Raw genomic sequence first — 6000 nt, 5'->3', positions numbered from 1 at the left:
TGTGTAGACAGAATGATGGATGGACCAGTATGGCTTTTATGCATTGAAGGCTGAAAATGGGGAATGATCCTGCAATCCTCCCACCCTCGTGCCCAGTAAATTTATATGCCATTCATAACAAAGTTATTGTGCAGGTTAGAATAAAGCAAATATAAAGACTTAAATACAAAAGATAAGGCCATGACATCAAGAACATAAAATGTAACAGCAAAATAAAAATCACACAAGTCTCCAATTAAAAAACTAAACTAAACTAAACTGAAAAACCCAGACTATCTAAATCATTTAAAGCAAATGGGCAAATAGAAAGTTCTTTATCTAAGTGCAGAATGCGGCCAGGTAGTGCCAGCTCCAGGTTTCTGAGAGCCCTCTTCATCCTTTCTAATCATGGCTACTACTTGCTTGTAAAACAAGGGGAGAGCAGGGGAGCACGTTGGCTGTGGTAGCTGCTGCTGCTCCACCTCCTCCTCCTCCTGGTTAGGGTTGTCTGGGCCAGAGTGAGAGGTCGGTGACCAAGCAGCATGCCTTAGCAAAAGCCCAGGGACTCCTGTCAGTAAGCTCCTGTTGCAGTCTGGGCTTGACTGTGTCGACCCTTGATAAGGCACCTGATGCCAGGAGAAACTCCATGAAAACGTAGTTCTGCAACCAGAGTGCCACCACTAAAAAGGCCTACTTGGCAGCTTCCCGCCTCACCTCACGCAGTGCACGCAGTAAATTCAGGATGTTTTAGGTTAAAATTAGACTTTCGAAGGGATCCCAGAAACCGAACTGGGAACCGATGCAGCTTTCAAAATGGAAAAGCACGGTCAAACCACCCAGTTCCAATTGGCCATCGAGGGGCCTTATTTTCGAACAGCGCCACCTGCTCCTCTCCCCAAAAGTGCTTTTGGACTACAGCTCCCAAAACCTCCACCCAACACAGCCAAGGATGCTGGAATTTACTGCCCCGCCGTCCGGAGGCGCCCACGTTTGCCCCTCGGTCCGCGATCTCGAGCCGCCCCGCTTCTCCGTCCACCACGTGCGGGGCTAGAGAATGACTCAGCAAATTCCTTCCCCTCTCTCTTGCTCTCTCGCACACCCCCCCAACTAGGCTCCGCCCTCCGCCTGCCATCCCCGCACGCATGCGCGAGCGCGCGGCCAGCACGGGCCCAATCCCGACCTCCCTCGCCTCAGCGGTCCAGCCGAATTCTCCTCACAGGCGGGCAGTGTCTCCGCGCGCGCCGCTTTCTTACCTGGGTCAGGCGGCCAACGGCGGCGGCGTCGGTGGAGCGCGTGCCCGCCCGCCCCCTTAAAAAAAAAAAAAATCGAACAATTAAAAAAAAGAAAAGAAAGCGCGGGGCGACGCGTTTCTGTGAAGCGACGAGGACCGTGTGAGGCGAAGCCACCGGCGGCGACAACGGCGGGCCGAGCCCCAACGGCCAGGCGGACGTTCAGGGGCGTGCGCACGCGCCCGCGCGAGCGCGCGCTCCCCCTCAGCAGCCTCGCTTTCGCCTCCGCCCTGGCGCGCGTGCCGCGAGTGAGTGAAAGTCAAGTTCTCCTCCCCGCGCGCGCCGCCTCTTCCCCCTCCCACCGGGGAGAATGATGGGGCGGGGTGGGGGGGGAGAAACAGCAACAAGCACGCGGCAGGCCCCTCCCTCTTCCTCGCGAGGCTGAGGCCGCCGGCCAATCAGGGCTCTGTGGGCGCACCGCCGCAAACGTCATCCGAGGAGAGGGGGGTGCATGAGGAGGGGGCGGGGGAGGCGCGTCTCCCCGCTCGGGTCCCGACTTTCCTCCCGGGCGAGGCCACGCCCACTCGGGGCGGCCTGTTCCTGCGGCGGCGGCGGGGGGGGCGCGGGGTCCCCCATTCATCCCTTGGCGGAGCGCAGGCGGCGCGGGGCGCGGGACCGCCGGAGTTCCTTGGGCGCGGGAGCGCAGGGCCGCCCGTGGTCTGCACTTGCCGGTACAGCCATTCCAGTCATGGGTCCGGTGACTGTATCCCGTTTTTCCTCTGCGAAAAACCGAAGTGGCTCCTAACGGAGCGAATGAAGGCAGGCTCTCCCGCCCTATCATGAATGCCATGAAATTCGAATAGGTACGGTGACTCAGCCTCTGAGCAAGCCGAGCGCCGAAAGGACCGCTGCTCCCTTGCTCACCCCACCTCGCGCCCTGCCCTTAGAGGTGGGTTCCGGCCCCTACTTGGCACTGGGTGACTTTGGGACAGTCACGAATCCCCAGCCTAACCCACCTCACGGGGTTGTGGTGCAGATCAAATGGAGAGAAGAAAAAGGATTTTGTGAGCTTCCTTGGGTAGGAGAAATAATTTGGGAAATAAATGTGATACGTAAATAAATAAAGATTGCACCGTCCACTGAGGGTGGATGATGATTCACAGTCCTTTTCAGAGAATGCCCATTCATTGAGGGTCTCTTCGTGCAATCTTGTCCTCGGCCATTCAGACCTTTACTGAATCCATTGGGGCTTTTCGCAAGTAAGCAAACTGCAGGCTTTCACTTTTATTTTTTTATTTATTTTCCGATTTATATCCTGCCTTTTTCCTACAAAGGGCTCAAGGCAGCTTACATCTCCTCCATCTTATCCCCACAACAACAACCCTGTGAGGTAGGTTGGGCTGAGAGTCTATGTCTGGCCCAAAGTCACCCAGTTGGTTCCATGGCTGAGTGGGGACTCAAACCCGGATCACCTGAGTCCCAGTCCTATGCTCTTAACCACTACACCACGCTGGCTCTCAAAAGCAAGGGATAACAAAGGGGTAGAAGAAGGGTAAACAGATAAATAGATTCATGTGGATAAATAGTTTTCACAGAGCCATTCAGATACATCTATTTCAATCGCCCTTTGGCTGTCACTTGGTGGGTTTGGTGTAAATGTTGGCCTGGGAGTTGGGCGATGTGCTTCCCAGTCCCTGTATGGCCATGAAGCTCACCGGGTGACTTTGCACCAGTCATTAAGGCTCAGCATAGGATATGCAGCAGGGGTGTTGATGGGCTAAAACAAAGGAGGTGGCTTATGCAAGCTGCCCTAGTCTCCAAGTAGGGAAAAGGCGGGATAGAAATATAAATAAAATGAATGAATAGGTCATGGGTTGCTGAGGTTAGATGTAGCTCCTCATCACGGTTTCATCTTTTCTACTTTTTTATAATGACTAGTTAATGCCCTCATATGATTTACAGTGCAGGCCCATGCATGTTTAAACAGAAAAAGTCTTAACTCCTAGCACAGAGCTGCTGATGCGGATTCATCCTGTGGTCAATATCCTGCGAAAGGGGAGCAGAATAAAAAGAATCAGATGAAGAAATGTCTGCTTTCATGTTATCCTGCCAGCAGAGAATAACATGGGTGTATCTGATGAAGGGGAAGCAGGAAGGTCAGTCTTTTTAAACATGTGGTAAGAAATGAATTAAAAACAATAGCTATGATGGACAAACTCATAGGATTTACGGAATATCAATTATCCTGAGCACTTTTTCTGTTTTATCGCTTAAAACGTACGTTTCAATAGTTGTACTGAGATATATTTCCTACTTTTTACATGTTGTTTTGAGAAGATTTTTTTAAATTGAAAAGTGGCTTAGAAGGCTCTTAAAGAAAAAGTTAGAATCCTCTGTGTGTTTAGACAGCAAGAAAGTCCCTCAACTCTCAGGTGGGAGGTGTAGGACTTTTTTCTATCTCAACATGCCTAGAACTGCAACCTTAAATAAACATCTCTACAGGCATCTGTTTGCAGTTCTGTGTTATGGCAATGCCCCCAGCCTTACAGTGTGTTTAGACACGCACACAGAAGTTTTCAAAAGAATCCACTGTTCGGGTGGTAAGATAGAGATGCTACATGTTTGCTTTGTTTGATGGTCTGGATTTTTGCCACAGCGGGCAAGCCCAAAAGAAGTTTCGTTTTCCATTTCTCTGCATTGAAGTAAAACATAACAAGGACTTGGTGTATGTTTATCGTAACAGAGCAAAGCCCACAAAAAAGGAGTGAAACGGTTCAAGAGCTTTGACTGAAAACAGGAGCAAGTTCTACTCAAGCTTGACAGTGTTGGATTTCCACCTGGTTATGGGACTTCCCTGTTGCCCATTTTGTACTGCAGACCTGGGCAGGGTCGAGAGGAAACTCCACTGACCTTAGACTGCAGCCCTTTGCAGGTCCACATGGAAATCGCTCCCTCTCCACTCAGTGGGGCTTAGCGCCAGGTGGGCATGCATAGGATTGAAGCCTTCTAGTATAATCCTATTCATGTTTGGGCAGAAATCAGTCTAATAGTTGTCGGGCTTTTTCCACTCTGAAAAGGCATAGGATTGCTCTCTTAGTTTAGAATAATTGTGAATGGAAGGCAATGACCCTTAGAAGTATAAGACATTGGAATCCAGGGAGTGTACATGTCTGTGTAACCCTTCAAAATGTTCAAAGCGGTTAATACTACCTCAGCAATATCTGTTTTCCATAAGAAGAATCTGAGAACATTGCTGGTCTGTACTGAATTTTGAAAGACGAGATAAAGCCAGTCTGGATGTGACGGCACACTATTACTTGGCAAGTCGGTCCAAAGTAAGGCTAAGATGCTCTCTCCTCACCCACCCTCCGTGCCTTCTGTGTCTGGATTCTGTCCCAGCCTTGTGGTTTGTAAGCTGCTGGAGCAGCTTACATCCGATGCATAAAAGGAGGTAGCTTCTGTCTACCGGCTGGAAAACTAAAAAGACCCAACACACAAAGATAAGAGAATGGGAAGGGTAGAGGAAAGAAGCTGTTTTTCAGCAGCATGGGGTGGGATGGCTCCGCTTCACCTCTCCCTTCTCTCAGGGCACTAGTATGCCTTCTCATCTGAACCAAGAAATGGGGGTCTTTGTGTACCCCAGCAGGCCTGCCCATTCGGATTGGGAACCACGGTGTTCAGTGGATTCGTGTTGCGAGTAAAGAATACATTGTTGGATTGGCATGCTTAATAGCAAATGAGGAGCTATGAAGGGATCTGGGACATGTGAAAAGGAGAAGGGAGGGAGTGGATGCGCCGAACCTCAACACCCGACGACTGAGCTATGTTTTGTCAAAGCCAAACTGCCTTACAGTCCGTTAATAAAAATGTGTTAAGAGGACAGTTCTTTGCAGGTTTGGACAGAAAAGGAATGCTGGGAGTTGTGGGAGGTATTTTTTTCCTCTCTCAAGTCCTATAGGATCACACCCTAAATCAAATAAATCACAGTGTTTAATAGTAACCGTATTAATACATGGAGAAAATAACAACAGAGTGCCAACATCAAATGCTCAGACTATTTTCTACCTACCTGCATAAGATGACGCACCTAATAAAACCAAGTGTCTTGGCTAAGTGACCCAGGACAGAGAGAGATGTATGGTATGAAGATGTTCGCTTGTTTGTTTTTTGTAAAGAAGCTTTGGAAGGACATAAAACCAGACACTGCTGAAGTCGTGCTTGGCGGGCTGGATGAGTGTCCCGCTCGTCGTTGCGCGATATTTACCTTTTTATAGCATATTCCAAGTGTTCAAAGCACTTTACATACGTTACTATGGTAACTCCCCTAATAGCATCTCCATAAGGTAGGCCAGTACTTTATTACCACGTTGCAGATGGAGAACCGCCTGGGCCACGGCCCTCTCAGTCTCTTCCACTGCGGCCCTAAATGGACTTGCATAGGAGTGACGAAGCAACCACGTGTGGCTTTATCTGGGGGCAAATTGTATCATCTTCTTAGGACTTGCTCCATCGGAAGTGGGTTTACGATTGCAGCCTGGCCCCATTAAACTCGGCAGGACTCTCTTCTGAGTAGACCTAGGACTGAACGTGCATTCACCTGGACAGCCGTCTGAGAGGGATGGCTTAACTTGTCAGGGCGTGGACCCCCTCCCCCACCCCCGGAGCCTTCCAACTCTACTATTCTGTGATTCTATAATCTTATCTCTTGGTGGATGTCCCCTTAACCTATCATTTTCACCCCCATTTTCACTAGAGCTGTGACTTTTCATCAAGAGATTGGTTCATCAGCCTT

At 49.7% G+C, this 6000-nt stretch overlaps 2 protein-coding genes across 6 annotated transcripts in view; one reads left to right on the top strand and one right to left on the bottom strand.

Moving 5' to 3' along the window:
- The window catches only part of MAFK (MAF bZIP transcription factor K), a 24002-nt gene extending 22536 nt beyond the window's left edge, over nucleotides 1-1466 (bottom strand). Inside the window, exon 1 of the mRNA XM_044433772.1 lies at nucleotides 1233-1466. The gene's annotated coding sequence lies outside the window, so the exon portion shown is untranslated. The remainder of the gene's footprint in view (nucleotides 1-1232) is intronic.
- The window catches only part of LOC123025221 (lysosomal alpha-glucosidase-like), a 32079-nt gene that overhangs the window by 4705 nt on the left and 21374 nt on the right, over nucleotides 1-6000 (top strand). For 2 of the 5 annotated variants that reach the window (XM_044433763.1, XM_044433768.1), the window contains exon 2: nucleotides 3215-3364. The exons of 1 other annotated variant lie outside the window; for it this stretch is intronic. The gene's annotated coding sequence lies outside the window, so the exon portion shown is untranslated. Of the gene's footprint in view, nucleotides 1-1922; nucleotides 1972-3214; nucleotides 3365-4884; nucleotides 4906-6000 lie in introns of those variants that run through there. 2 more of the 5 variants (XM_044433765.1, XM_044433767.1) reach the window with 2 other exon arrangements.

The sequence above is a fragment of the Varanus komodoensis genome, unplaced genomic scaffold (genome assembly GCF_004798865.1).
Source record: "Varanus komodoensis strain SLA01 unplaced genomic scaffold, ASM479886v1 scaffold26, whole genome shotgun sequence".
Taxonomy (NCBI): Eukaryota; Metazoa; Chordata; class Lepidosauria; order Squamata; family Varanidae; genus Varanus; species Varanus komodoensis.
This window is presented reverse-complemented; position numbering and strand designations above follow the sequence as displayed.